This window comes from Malaya genurostris, chromosome 2 (assembly GCF_030247185.1).
Source record: "Malaya genurostris strain Urasoe2022 chromosome 2, Malgen_1.1, whole genome shotgun sequence".
In the NCBI taxonomy this organism is placed as follows: Eukaryota; Metazoa; Arthropoda; class Insecta; order Diptera; family Culicidae; genus Malaya; species Malaya genurostris.
The window spans coordinates 102,818,669-102,834,285 of record NC_080571.1 but is presented as its reverse complement, the minus strand read 5'-3'; the positions used below and the strand labels follow the sequence as shown (position 1 = coordinate 102,834,285).

The 15,617-nt window shown below is 36.6% G+C and overlaps 1 pseudogene; it reads right to left on the bottom strand.

The window, feature by feature from the left end:
• Positions 1-15,617, bottom strand: part of LOC131428732 (uncharacterized) — a 40,854-nt pseudogene that overhangs the window by 17,555 nt on the left and 7,682 nt on the right.

Below are 15,617 nucleotides of genomic sequence, written 5' to 3'. Positions count from 1 at the left end.
TGCTTTCAAAAATCTCATGGAAGGGATCCAGACTAAGTGTAGAAAAAACAATGCAACCAAATGAGATGAAAACAAAGCGCAATCAAGTGAACTAAGTGAAAAACTTTCATCTCATATTTTCAAAGACTTTTATTGTTTGTCGGGTAATTTTTGAACTTTTAAATCGTTAATTAAACAAGTGGCAAGTGAACATTACTAATTATGAAGCCATCCAGCCTTCAATGGTAGTGTAATTTTGCGAAATAGTGATCATGTTTTGAGACGAATCAATTAGTAGATATTCAGAAACATGACGAACTGTAAATCTTGAGACGAAAATGTTTCCTAAATTGAAAAGTGAGTTTATTTTAAATGAAAAAACGATAACCGAAGAACTTAAAACCATTTCTTTCAATAGGAAAGTGTGGCAATAGCTTTTATAATCATTTTAAAACATTTCACAGTTTGGTTCAGGTAGGTTGTAAAATATTATTCATGTTCAAAGTAATGAGGTGAAGGGATGAGATGGAAATAGGAGCTCAGATGAAATAGGGAGCCGTTACCCTATGATGAATATCACGTCACCCACATTTTGTTAGAAAAATGATTGTTTTCACTGTGACATTCAACTGCTTTGTTCATGACATTTATATTAGATTTTTTATCGTGACGTCACAAATGAACAAGCATTCATCCTTGACAGTTCAGCAGTACTGTTTACAAACAAGCTTAAACAAAAATCGAAGAACACATCCTAAACAATCATCTTTACACTTTGCAACTAGTCACTTTTATTTAATAATTAAAAAAAAAACAAGCTGTATCCAATCGTGAACAAATGTTTTAAAACTCTATGTAGGCCATATGGACCGTAAATGGTTTCATTCAACTTGTCAACAGACAAACAAAAAAATCTCTGTTTACAAACAGTACTGTTGAACTGTCAAAATGTATTCACCCGATTGAGTTTAGCAGTGACGGTAAAAAACTTAATTCGTTGGAATACAATTTTTCAGGACGTACATCGAAGTATTTTGAGTATAGTACAAAAATACTAAATTGAACCACAGTGCATTTTGCAAAATGTGGAGTATGTATGTATTCCTTGAGCTCAAGCCAGAAAGCCTCAAGAAAAGAAATTCCTCATGAATGGAGTAGGTTTTTTTTTAAAGTATTGTGTTTGTGATATAAAACGAAGCACAAAAATGTAACAAACTCTTTTCCAGAAATCACCCAGATTGAGGAACTAGTGTGGTGTCATGTTTTATTCACTAGCGCAATCACGTTTTTCCAAGCTTACCAAGCATCCGTTTGTTATTTTCATAATTAGCGAATATTTTATATTTATTGAATCCATTTGAAGCGATGTTTTGAAGCGATACTTTCTTATCAAATGAACTACCATGATTTTCATTGCAATCCATGCGTACCGAATGCCTAAACAGTTTCGAATTCCGGCGCTGAATGGAATATAAGCGTATGGGTGTCTCTGGGCAACGTTTTCCGGCAAGAAGTTATCCGGATTGAAAAGGTGAGCATTGGGGCCCCAGATCTTCCGGTCTCTGTGCACTTGATAGATTGCACCTATAATCATAGAATTAGCGGGGATGGTATTACGATCTGAAATTTTAACATATCAATAATTTGATGTTAAGAAAAATCTGTTCACGAATCTCTGCTTAGAGGCTTAAAATTACCATCGAGTTTTAGGTCCTCCGTCGACATCCTAGCTATTATTGGAGCAATAGGAAATAATCGCATAGTTTCCTTGCACACCATTTCTGTGTAGGTGAGTTTTGAAATGTCTTCCAGTGACACTGACTGGTTTTTATCGGGACAGGCCTGCATGACTTCCTGATAAACCTGTTCCTGAACATCAGGATACATTGCAAGCATTAGAAGTAGATTACTCATCGTAGTAGCCGTGGTGTCACTTCCTGCGAAGATAATTGTGTCTACTTGCTGAAGGATGGCCTCCTTAGTTAACTGTTCGTTGTCTTGGGCTAGCTGCAATAGCGTGTCCAGGAAGTTCAATGGTTTTTTCCTACCGATTTCTGAATTTGTCGGTTCACTTGAAAATTGTTTCTTCGAGAGTCTTTCGAAAACTTTTCGTTCTTGCATTATTCGATCGGTGAGCTGTCTTGCTTCGTTAATCATTTCCTGTTCTCTTTTGTATGACTTAGTCATCTGATAGGTAAATTCGGGATACAAAGACGGTGAAAACATCCGTTTCGCTACAAGATCGAAAAACTCCTCTTGCAATTTCAAGTAGTAGTCTCCAGTTTGTGTTCGCTGCATATTGAAATCGAGGCCCAGTGCGGTGTCTGTAAGGAAGTGCAGAGCAATTTAGTTCATGTGTTTGTAATGATAGTCACACATATTCACAGTATATAACATCCAAAGTACATTTAGCTATGTCATGATACATGTTGCGTTCTTTTCCACCTGCGTGTTGTTCTAGCTGATCCACCAGAATGGCACTCTTCTCGTTGAACATTGTGATCGAACTATTGAGGATTGCCGGTCCTAGTGAGTGGTTCAGTAACTTTCGTTGACCCTTCCAAATGTGTCCTGCAAAGTAGGTGAGGACAGTCTATCGGTGCAAACTCGAGTTTGGTTAGTATCACTTACCGGGTGCACCAAAGATGCCCAGATCAACGCGGAGAAAGCTATAGTGCAAGGATTTGTTCAGGCAGTACGGAGAGTTCAGCATTATTTGCAACTCTTCAGGGTTGTACAGAAATATGTGCACCAATGGGCCTAAATGAATGCATATGGGTGACGGATATTTGTCACCGAAGGTTTGAAGATTCTGGAAGATAGCTTCTGAAATTGGAAGTAAGAATTCAGTTAGTACTCTTTTCTCATTACTTTTAGAACTTTTCAGTTTATGTAGAGATAGTGTTTCCTTAGGATACTGAAATACTACCTTGATGGTAATGTTCCCGGAATCACCGTGTGGTGCTCTCAGGCACCCGATTGAAGTTTTTTTAGGTTGCCACATCTGCCATTATTATTCAAACAAATTTTCAGCTTGATACCTGCACGGAACGACCGAAATTAGCTCTGCGCCTAATTCGTATTACTGTTTTTGAATTAGTTGATTCTAACAACAAAATTTCCAAAATAACTATAAAATTAGTTAAAATGTAGAATTTACTGTGCTGAAAAAAACTCTTATTTTTAGAGAATGTGTTTAGTTGGCGAATATTCTGGACACAAACCAGCAATATTTCAATCCAACACGAAATTCTCATTGACAACTAATTTCGTTATTAAAATCAGAAACTTTGATTCTATTTATCTATCACCGTCATTACTGAAGGACAGCAGTGTCAAAGCAAAACAATCCATTAAAAAGCTAAAAGGGACAGTCTTGTTGAAACTGCTCGCAAATTGTTTAGATGTTTTTCGCATGTGTTACGTAAACTGTTAGTGGAAAGTGTATTTATTCAGAATTTGTGCGCACTTGAAGCGATTGTGCGTAATAATGTTTTTACGCGGAACAGTGATGTGAATTTCGAATGTTTCACTCTAATTGTGATGAAGGTTTTTTGTATCTTCAAACCTTCCGAGATGCGCCGTCCGGTGTACTATTTGTATTCGGTTTTTGTTTTCCGAGTGCTCAAAGTTTTCAGTGAGAATGAAGAAACAGTGATTTAGAAGAAAAAAAATTCAAAAAGATGTTTACGTTTCGTTTATGTCTTTTTCTCCAACACAACATCGTATTTATACCTGCCAATATAGAAAAGACAACCGCGTCTGAATTTTTTTCGGCAGTAGTGTGCCATCTAGTGGCTAGTAGTCATTAAGGTGTTACCGTTTCGGTGACAGGGCGCCATATAGCTGCAGATTGCAGAAGCCAATTCAACCATTCATATTGGTTGAAAACAACATTATATTTCTTTAATTCAACTAAAAAATTAGTTGACTGGATATGAAGTGTGCCTTAGCTAAGAAATGACAGTACGTTTAATTTGTGAATTCAACTAAAAAAAATAGTCATTTCAACAAATATTTTATTATTATTAAGGGAATGAGAATAAAAAATCTAAATCAGCAAAAGTAAGATTTTTTTAGTTGTCTCAAAAAATAACTAACTAAAATCAGCAAATCAACTAAATTTTTCGCGAAAATGCTGATTTCGGTCGTTCCGTGTGGACATTTGTGAAAGTTACGCTGTATGGAGTACGTCTGTGGTTGAGCGGGTCCTCGATTTTATACAATTTTCAAAATGGAATTGAATTTGCAACAACGAGTTTGCATTAAATTTTGCGTTAAAAACGGTAGTACTTTAAAGGGAGTACTTTAAAGGGAACAATATCGATTTTGATTAATATTCTTGTATTTTTAATTTTCTGTATAAATTCCGGGAACTTTTTGATCAAGGTAAAGGGTGATTTTTTAAGAGCTTGAGAACTTTTTTAAACAATAAAACGCATAAAATTTGCAAAATCTCATCGGTTCTTTATTTTAAACGTTAGATTGGTACATGACATTTACTTTTTGAAGATAATTTCATTTAAATGTTGACCGCGGCTGCGTCTTAGGTGGTCCATTCGGAAAGTCCAATTTTGGGCAACTTTTTCGAGCATTTCGGCCGGAATAGCCCAAATTTCTTCGGAAATGTTGTCTTCCAAAGCTGGAATAGTTACTGGCTTATTTCTGTAGACTTTAGACTTGACGTAGCCCCACAAAAAATAGTCTAAAGGCGTCAAATCGCATGATCTTGGTGGCCAACTTACCGGTCCATTTCTTGAGATGAATTGTTCTCCGAAGTTTTCCCTCAAAATGGCCATAGAATCGCGAGCTGTGTGGCATGTAGCGCCATCTTGTTGAAACCACATGTCAACCAAGTTCAGTTCTTCCATTTTTGGCAACAAAAAGTTTGTTAGCATCGAACGATAGCGATCGCCATTCACTGTAACGTTGCGTCCAACAGCATCTTTGAAAAAATACGGTCCAATGATTCCACCAGCGTACAAACCACACCAAACAGTGCATTTTTCGGGATGCATGGGCAGTTCTTGAACGGCTTCTGGTTGCTCTTCACTCCAAATGCGGCAATTTTGCTTATTTACGTAGCCATTCAACCAGAAATGAGCCTCATCGCTGAACAAAATTTGTCGATAAAAAAGCGGATTTTCCGAATGGACCACCTAAGACGCAGCCGCGGTCAACATTTAAATGAAATTATCTTCAAAAAGTAAATGTCATGTACCAATCTAACGTTTAAAATAAAGAACCGATGAGATTTTGCCAATTTTATGCGTTTTATTGTTTAAAAAAGTTCTCAAGCTCTTAAAAAATCACCCTTTAGTAATGCTGGATTTTTTATTTTCATTATGTGGATGCTTGTGACTCTATGATTTGTAGAAGGATTTAATTTATTCAACAATTAATCGGTTCGAAAATATTCTCTGTAAAGCTGAAAATAATAATCACAATTACAGCAATGTTAAAGATATGCCATTGTTTATCCATAGCGAGTCGGCAGTAATGTTTTTGAGTCAATGCGTCGAACAAAGATAACCGATCTTATTCCAACTAATGGTTTCAGTATATGGGTTGAACGGTGGAGCTGAGAAGAAGGGGCTATCGTTACTCTAATTGAAGTGCAATTTATATCCTAAATATTACAATAATGTTAAAATATTATGAATAGATGACTCATGTTCAGGCTGATCGGTAGCTTCACTCGTATAAAGACACCCACATTTGAAAATTGCAGCTAGGCATGACCAAAATTTTGAATGTTTCAATCTTTAACCATACTTTACAATTTAACTGAGTTTTCATAAAAAGCAGAAAGAATTTAGTTTCGTATCTAATTATACTTCTCATACTTATTTCAATTGGAACGACAAAAATGTATTTGAGTCAGGCACGTCTGTTCGAACTGTTCACGGTGAACATTTTTCGTTCATGTGAGTCAATTTAGGGACTTTTAGTTGGCGTCTACACCAGAGATCGATATTTGCGTCTATTTAACAAATACATTCGTTATAATCGCTGTTCGAAATACGCCGCCACGTACACAGAAAAAAATGAAATTCACAAGACATGTTAATCAATAGTACTATGACATCAGTTAAATTAATTAAAATTGATTTAAAACTATGATCGATGTAAAATTATAATGAAATGCATTGAACAAAACTGTATATAAAAAAACACTTAGTTAGTTTCCAATAGAAAAAAAGAATCTCGACAAAATTTTACCAGGATTCGAAAAGTTTGCAATAATTTTAATAAAACTTAATCCGACAGATAATTTGCATTTACCGAGATTTTCAGCTCCGTGTGCATGATTTATTATCGGGATTTTTGGAAAGAGTTGTTGCATACGTGTTGTTGAATTTGAAGTCGAGGGTCAATGAAGAGGATCAATATTTTAGCAAATATTTTATGCCGCATCTCTATCAATAACTAGAGCAACGGCTCCCTATTTCATCTCATTTGTAAGGACGTTAGTTTAAAAACCTGATTTGCCACTAAAATCACTAGAACTATTTCATATTTCTCGGTTGATTTTTCAATAGGGCGTATAAGCAAGTGACAGTTTCTCTTTGTTTACTTTCTCTTCTATTAATTACCAAGCGTTTCCCACGTTTATCACTCAACTCTTGAACTCTTGAACTCAAATGATACCCGAAACTTTTGACTTTCAAACAGAATAGTGATATCAAAGAAAATCTATTTAATCACATCACAATCATCGAAAGAGAGAGTGATTAAAGAGAAACTGTCACTTGCTTATACGCCCTATCGGAAAATCAACCGAGATTTCTGCTTAATTCTCCTTGCTCTACATTGAGAATCGTTTCACAATTCATGAAAGTTAAACTAATATTTAGAAAACAGTCCAAACAAACTACTCTGCGTTTACTACTCCTAATTTCATCTCACTATTACACTCTCAGGTTCGAAATGTCAGAATTCTTCTTAAAAGGGCCTAATGCCAACTGTGAAACAACACACGATATTTTTAAAACCAGTTTGGAATCATTTCGACTTTTAAAATTATTGGGTCGTTTCCGTTTCCCTTTGTTTTACATTTAAAATTTTACTGTAAGGTTAATCTGGAATGGCCCTTATAAAAAAGATAAAAATATAACAAGCACACCCGATGAAACACATACACAGCAAAAAATTATGAAATTTACAAATGACGCAAATTCACATATGACACGGCCCATAAGAACGTAATCCGTGAAACGACTGAATTTTACAAGAATAATATAAATATACGTCAAACATACACCACCTTTTAAGCAAACGTGTAAATTTACATGTTTTAGCACTTAAAAATATGTCAGAATGCATAAAATATAAGTTATATTTACTGTAAAATTGAGTCATTTTTGATGCCCATATATGTCGGTCTCAGAAGACGTTAATTTACAGGGTCCGGCACTCGAAGTGTAACCAATTAAAAAGGCCATAAATTCAGTTTGGAAAATTACTTTTACTTAATTCAAAGTACAAAATGTGTAAAAATAATACAAAATTCAGAATCAATTCACTTTTGCTCGATATGACCACCTTTTGCCTTGGCTTGATGACTTGAGAGAGCGAAGGAGTTGCTTCGTTTGGCCAGACCCTGTCAGCTTGAAGCGAAGTCAATCTTCAGTTCAGCAACGCCATCGCACGGCATCACATTCAATATATCATGTCAGTTGTATGGGTGCGCAACCCTGCTATTTTGGCGCGCACGAATTTGACATTATCTCCCCTACTTCTATGTATAAGATTTGATGCGGGCTCGCCCTGGGGCGACATGCTCGCAAAAAAGGATGTTGCCAGTGATTTGTTCGGGAAATGTGAGAGCTGGATATCTTGTTAATATGATGTCTTTGGTTTGGCCGAATGTGACTTGCAGGTATTTTGGCCCACTCGCGGACAATAACTTTTTTCAGCGCCTTGAGACTGGTGTATCTTTTAGTTCGGACTTTGCTCTCCAAAATGGCCCAAAGAGAATAATCCATTGGGTTCGCATCTGGTGAATTCGAGAGCCGTTGTGTGGACGTGATGAAGTTCGGAACGTTGTTTTTCAGCCATTCTTGGTTCACTCGAGCTTTGTGAGACGGTGCCGAGTCCTGCTGAAACGTCCATGGTCTGCCACCAAAATGTTTGTCTGCCCACGGCTTCAAAGCAACCTCCAGAATACTTTCCCGATAATATGACGCATTTACCTTGACGCCAGGCTCGATGAAAACGATTGGAGAGCGCCCTTCTGCGGTTACAGCGGCCCAACCCATTATCTGTTGCGGGTGCTGCCTCCTGGTGGCCAATCGATGACTCAAATTCTCGAATGAACGGTCGGTCAAGTAAACCCTATCGTTTTGAGAGTTTACGAATTGCTCAATTGGAAAAATTTTCTCGTCAGAAAATACAATGTTCGGAAATTGACCGCTTTCGGCCAAACGAAGCAACTCCTTCGCTCTCTCAAGTCATCAAGTCAAGGCAAAAGGTGGTCATATCGAGCAAAAGTGAATAGATTCTGAATTTTGTATTATTTTTATACATTTTGTACTTTGAATTAAGTAAAAGTAATTTTCCAAACTGAATTTATGGCCTTTTTAATTGGTTACACTTCGAGTGCCGGACCCTGTACATGATTTTTCCTAGATGTGCACCATTAACACCGTTATGTTAACATATCTCGGTTAATTTTTTTTTTGTTTACTTTCTCTTTCGTTTATTCTGATGTGATTATAAAGATTTCCTTGGATTTCACAGTTCTATTTGAAAGTCGAAAGTATATCATTTTATGCAAATAGTTGAATTATAATCGTGGAAATTTCTTTTATTTAAAAGATATTTTTATTCAGGCTTTTTGCGTACAAGCTTTACGTTGCCGATTGAGTCGATTTTTTAAATAATTTTTTTTAGTTGGATCTCGTTGTCACCCTTTTTCTAGGGGGAGAGGAGCTTCCATTTCCCTCCTGCGAGGATTGAGGGGCACTTCGTTCGTGGTTCGTCTCGTCATCCATTGCCGCATCGATTTCCACTTTGTTGTACATTGGTTACAATTGCTGGTTGGTTGGAGGGTAAGTTGTTAACTGCAGCTGATATACTTTGTTCTATAGGGGATGATGATGGATTCGTTGAAGGGGATGCTTCATTGTTGTTGGTGGCTGTCACAGGTGTACTGGGGTTGCTTGTGGTTGGTGTGAAGGAAGCACCGTTGTCCTTTGGTGTAGTTGTCTCCTTGTCCAGTTTATCACATGGCTTACCGTAGTGAACAGCTTTTTGGCAATATTGACATGTGGCCATCTGACTTTCATAGGTAACAAGTGATTTGCACGGAGTTCTTGTATCCTGACCGAATATCACATAAGAAGGTATAGTCTTCTTCAAGTGTATGCGTAATAAACGTACGCCATTTAGAATACCGCGGAAAAAATTCTTACACTTCGTATTGGGACATAGTTTTGCGAATATATGAATCGGTGACGCTTGAGGGAAGATCATGCACACGCACTTCTATAGCACTATCTTCTATATATATACTGGAATGTTGTACTTAATGTTCTCCTGCCCCACATAGTGCACATTGTTATTGTCTTTTGCGAATTAAATTGATCCAACTCTTTATATAACTGAATGGGAATAACATTATTTGTCTTATTGCATTGAAGTAAATGCACACGTTTAATGTCAAGATGCATTTTAAGGAGCAAACCTTCAAGTTCTCGTATCGAAGGTCGAATTTTGCACTGTCTGAAGTCAACAACAATTATATTCTTTCTTGTCGGCGGTAGCTTTTGTTCGTTTGGTTCACTCATTTTGAGGTCGTTCTATTGTTCACTACCCAATACTGTACTTGTTTTTTTTCTGTCCCGAACGAAAGCGGTTTTGTTTTATCGACGTACTTGGATGAGATGTGAAAGCGAACTGTGGAAACTTCTTGGTAAATGATAGAAGAAAAAGCAAATAAAGAGAAACTGTCACTTGCTCCTACGGCCTTCTGAACAATCAACCGAGCTATATCGGAATAAAACCAATGCTACTAGATTTGTCACAATGGTTGATTGAACAGTTTTATTGAAATATAAATATCAATAATATAATTAAACAAATGTCACGGATACAAAAATAAATTGTTGATGATAATTTAAATAATTTTGTTCATATCATTATGAGAAAACTTAGAAACCTTGCGATACGAAATGAGATGAAAACAAAGCATAATCAAGTAAATTAAGTGCAAATTTTCATCTCATCTCATGTCATACATTAAATAGTGGTGTAATTATGTGAAATAGTGATCATGTTTCGAGACGAAAAAGCAAAGTCTTGACATTACATTCCTTTTGTGGAATTTGGCCTCTCTGTTTCAACAGACTTCGCAGCCGATTCATAGCGTACAGGATCATTGAATTGTATTACGCGATCCAACTGACACCAGGTCGGGGCTCGAACATACGACCACTGGCTTGTAAGACTAGCGCCCTATGCATTGTTCCGCCAACCCGGGCGGCGAATGAGACGAATCGATTAGTAAATATTCAGAAACATGACGAGGGGTAAAACTTGAGACGAAAATGTTTTCTAAATTGGAAAGTGAGTTTACTTTAAATGGAAAAATAGATCACAGATGGATTTAAAAAGATTTTTTTCAATGGGAAAGTGTGACGAAATATTAAATAAACATTTTGATACATTTCACAGTTTGGTTCAGGTACGTTGTAAGATATGATTCATGTTCAAAGTAATGATATGAAGGGATGAGATGGAAATAGAAGCTCAGATCAAATAGGGAGCCGCTACCCTACTTAAAAAGCGTAAGCTTTACAAGGATCTTTGTTCCCTGTGCGCTCGGATCCTTCGGTGAAATTATTATCGCAAATAATCGCAAAACATCGTTTTTATTAAGTATTATGATACACTACATATATTAGGATTCTGTGTTAGGTTTCAACCAAGTTTCATCTGATTCTACATATGAGCAAAGTCATTGGCATTTGTAGGCAATCGTCAAACGTATTCATGTCAAATCGTGTACGTTTTTACTGATTTTTTTTTATAATTTTCGGATTTTTTGGGTTTATTTGATTTCTGTGCATCTCAACGATGGTCTGGTTAGTGCTTTTAAAAGTTCATTTCGTGCACAATTCAGTGATTACTGAGTGCATTCGATTACGTGAATAAGATTATTATTGAGCAATTCCAGGAATGAGTAGACGAAAAAGTGACAAAATCAGAATCGACCTTCTCCGATTTGGATGAAACTTTGCACATGGCTTCAGTATGGCGAACAATAAGTTTTGAACCGATGGAGAGGTCAATCCGACTCACGACTGATTTTTAAAAAGGGCGTGTGTATTTTTGCATTTCACAAAAATTGCCTGTTTCAAATCGTTGTAACTCGGAAACCGTTAATTGTACAAAAATATACACTGAAAAAAATATTTAATTTTTTTCTCAATAATTACAAAATAATCCGAGAAAGTTAAATAAAAAAAAATAAGGGTTTTATTTTTTGATAATTTTTATTTTAAAGCTGTTATTAAAACCTACAGATTGATGGCTATCCCATCCGTGCCTTTTGAAAAATGAAGAAGTTACAGCTAAAACAATTAACAGATATATTCGAAATTTCAAGTTCTCGTTGAAAGATAATCGTTTAAACAGTAGAATATTATTCTACAGGTTGAATCCATTGGATTCGCATCTGGTGAATTCGAGAGCCATTGTGTGGACGTGATGAAGTTCGGAACGTTGTTTTCCAGCCATTCTTGGTTCACTCGAGCTTTGTGAGACGGTGCCGAGTCCTGCTGAAACGTCCATGGTCTGCCACTGAAATGTTTGTCTGCCCACGGCTTCAAAGCAACCTCCAGAATGCTTTCCCGATAATATGTCGCATTTACCTTGACGCCAGGCTCGATGAAAACGATTGGAGAGCGCCCATCTGCGGTTACAGCGGCCCAAACCATTATCTGTTACGGGTGCTGCCTCCTGGTGGCCAATCGATGACTCAAATTCTCGTATGAACGATCGGTCAAGTAAACCCTATCGTTTTGAGAGTTTACGAATTGCTCAATTGGAAAAATTTTCTCGTCAGAAAATACAATGTTCGGAAATTGACCGCTTTCGGCCAAACGAAGCAACTCCTTCGCTCTCTCAAGTCAAGATTTTTTTTTCGCGTTCACTTTTGGCAAAATGCTTTCTTGCGCTTGTAAACAATACAACTCCGAACTGTCATTTAGCAAATTTCTAGAGAGCTGATGCCCGTGCGTCAGCTGTGCGAGCGGTCTGAAGTTGGTTACACTTCGAGTGCCGGACCCTGTATATTTCCATGAATTGTTTATTTGCATGCTATATCTACAATTATTACATGTACATGAATAATTCTTAATTATATTTAAGGTTTTAAGTTTTTGAACATTGTATGAGTACTACGTGCATCGTCATTCGAATACTGTCTTGTGGCGATTGTAGTTTCGGAAATCGGAACGAGAGAATGATATTTCTATGTGCCTGGAATCATTTTGGTATCCTTATAAACACTTCTCCGCTCGGTCACACCCCGTTCATATTCTTTTTGTGACACGTAATAAAAAGACATGGTTGTGAATGCATCTAGACGTCTCTGCTCTGCCCATTCATATAATTGTTTTGCAGTTGTGATTGGGTGTTCATGTAGTTTAGCCAAGCTTTCACGTCGTGCGATTCGCTTTAAATTACCCCCGAGTGCATCACATGGTCCTTTACCATGAGAAGTAGCAAAAAAAATGCCACTCAGCATCAATGTTATACATTGATTTAAATTTACAGAGACTTGCAAATTTTTTTCTGTTTTTGTACTGCGAGGCAGCTCCGTCAGACATAAATATTGTTTTTTTTTAATTTGAATTTTGTCTTTTAAAAATGACATTAAGTGTGAAATAAACACTTGAGCTGTGGTGGTATCATGTTTAAGCACTTCTGAAATCACAATGAAACTTTAATGTTTAAGCTCTTCTGGTTCTCTATAATAAATTTCAAACGTATGAATGGTTGCTTGATCATTGCTCCAATAGTGGCTTTGAACAGCATCCTGAAGCACAAATGAAAAAAAAAAAATTTCTGAAAAATCACAAATAATTACATTTTCTCCTGTCTTTAAATTAGATTTTGCCTTTTTAAGAAAATCAGAAAGTTTTTATAATTATTTGCAAAAATATGCGGCAAATTCTCCTACTGGTTTGACAAATTTCTCTAGATCACATCTGTCAGTAGAAACCCATTGTTCAAATCTTATCTCAGTCAAATCACGTTCCTCGAAATTGTCTAAAACGCTTCTCTCCAGATCTTTTGTCCCTGGATAACTTTTTCATTCACGGTGGTAGCAGGATCTTTTTGATGAGTCACATAATAGCTTTTTTAAATAATAATTCTTATCATCATACTTGAAAGATTCTTCAACAGCATGAATCATAAATGAAACATTCTCATGGTTTTGGTCTTAATGCTGCAAATGTACTCGTTTCGTTCCTGCTGCGTCCCGTTTGTTTCTTGGCTTCTTTTTCGTCCGTTGATTCTCTTGCCTCCGACACAATGTTTTTGTTCGCCTTGAATTGGTTGGCTATTTCCTCCTTTGACCACGAGTTTGGCAAGACTGACAACAAACGAACTTTTAAATTCCTAGTGCAATCAGGCTTAGCAAACTGCTGTATCATTTTAGTAATCACTTCATCCAACTCTGCTGCTTTCGTTTTGAGTAATTCTGGATCTTTTTCATTCGTCGGGAGCCCGAATATTTGCTTTTTTATACCTCTTGAAATATCTAAATATTTTTCTCGAGGATAATTAACATTACGGGCTTTCTTCGTTGATATCGGAGACACGTTGCTTCCTGCAATGCCCTTGTTGAAGAGTTCAATGTTGTGTGCTCTTGAATACTCCGCCGCGACTGATGCTTCAGAAGATGCTGAGTTGATTGAAGCTGCTGAAGGTACTCCCTCTAAATCGTATTGCGATGTGGATGGTTGTGGTTCCGTTGTTGACTGCCCTTCTGTTTCCGACGTATGACTTTCCTTATAAGCCCGCCTACGACAGCGATCACAAATGTTTAACGTGGTATTCAATTTACCCTTGCACTTTGGAGCTTCTAATTTTCCAATTATGGTCTCTGTTAATTGGAAAAAATTTCCGGAACACACAAAACCAGGAACCGGTTTACAACACTTTGGGAAAACCATATTGTAGTAATGTAACTGTTTCGAAAGAGATTAGTTATAAACTGATATCTGTTCTACGATGCATAGCTATTTATACGTGAAACAGGTAGAATTTAGGTAAGCGATTCGCCGGTACCTACGTTGGTTGTAAACAGTAGGTAGTCAGCTAGCACACCTCTTTGATTCTACATGTGTTTATTCGTTTTGACGTAGTTACGTTAGTTCTACTGTTTAAATGATTATCTTTCAACGAGAACTTGAAATTTCGAATATATCTGTAAGTTGTTTTAGCTGTAACTTCTTCATTTTTCAAAAGGCACGGATGGGATAGCCATCAATCTGTAGGTTTTAATAAGAGCTTTAAAATAAAAATTATCAAAAAATCGAAACCCTGATTTTTTAATGTAATTTTTTTGGTTCATTTTGAAATTATTGAGAAAAAAAAATCAACTTTTTTTTCAGTGTATATTTTTTCAGAGTGCCCTATGGATTCCCTACAACTTCTTCCTGGATGTCATTTTTGTACGGTTAACGGTTTTCGAATTACAACGAGAAGAACTTGATCATTTGCATGCACCCGTAAACTGTTTTAGCTGTAATCTGTAGGTTTTGATAACAGCTTTGAAATAAAAATTATCCAAAAAATTAAAACCCTGATTTTTTTTTATTTAATTTTTTCGGATTATTTTGTAATTATTGAGAAAAAATATTGTTGCCCAATCGATCGAATTGAGTGCCCAATCGATTCCTTACAACTTCTTCCTGAACGCCATTTTTGTACAATTAACGGTTTCCGAGTTACAACGATTTGAAAAGGCAATTTTTGTGAAATGCAAAAATACACACGCCCTTTTTAAAAATAAGTCGTGAGTCGGATTGACCTCTCCATCGGTTCAAAACTTATGGTTTGCCATACTGAAGCCATGTGCAAAGTTTCATCCAAATCGGAGAAGGTCGAGCCTGATGATCTGCTAAGCATTGTTCATATGGTTTCATCTTCTTCACCATCATCAAGGTATCTTGAGATTCAAAACAACAGTAGGCTGTGCGCTTGAGCGGATGGAAAAAAATTTTGCGCGTCATTTTTTCGTCCAATATAAAAATAAGTGAAAATTTCCGTTTTCTATCGTTTGTATTGAGTTGGTGGACTTTAACAGTGCCTAGTAATAATTTTGAACAAACTGTGTGTAGTTATCGTACGTTACAAGTAGAAAGTGCCGTTGGACATAGATAACACAGGCAATTGTTGCTTTTTCCTCCTCGGAGGTTTTTTGCACTGCCGTGTTTTTGATATATCGGTCGACGAGAACCAGTCCCGACGGCCGCTCCTAGAATAAGGATTACAAGCTAAGTGTAGTTGTTTTTTTTTTTTTAATTTTCTCCTACTGAATTTAAATACCTTTACTGTTATCTGCGCGGAGACAATTCCGTGCCATGATAGTGTCTTCTGTTGTTAATCCCCCTCCCCCA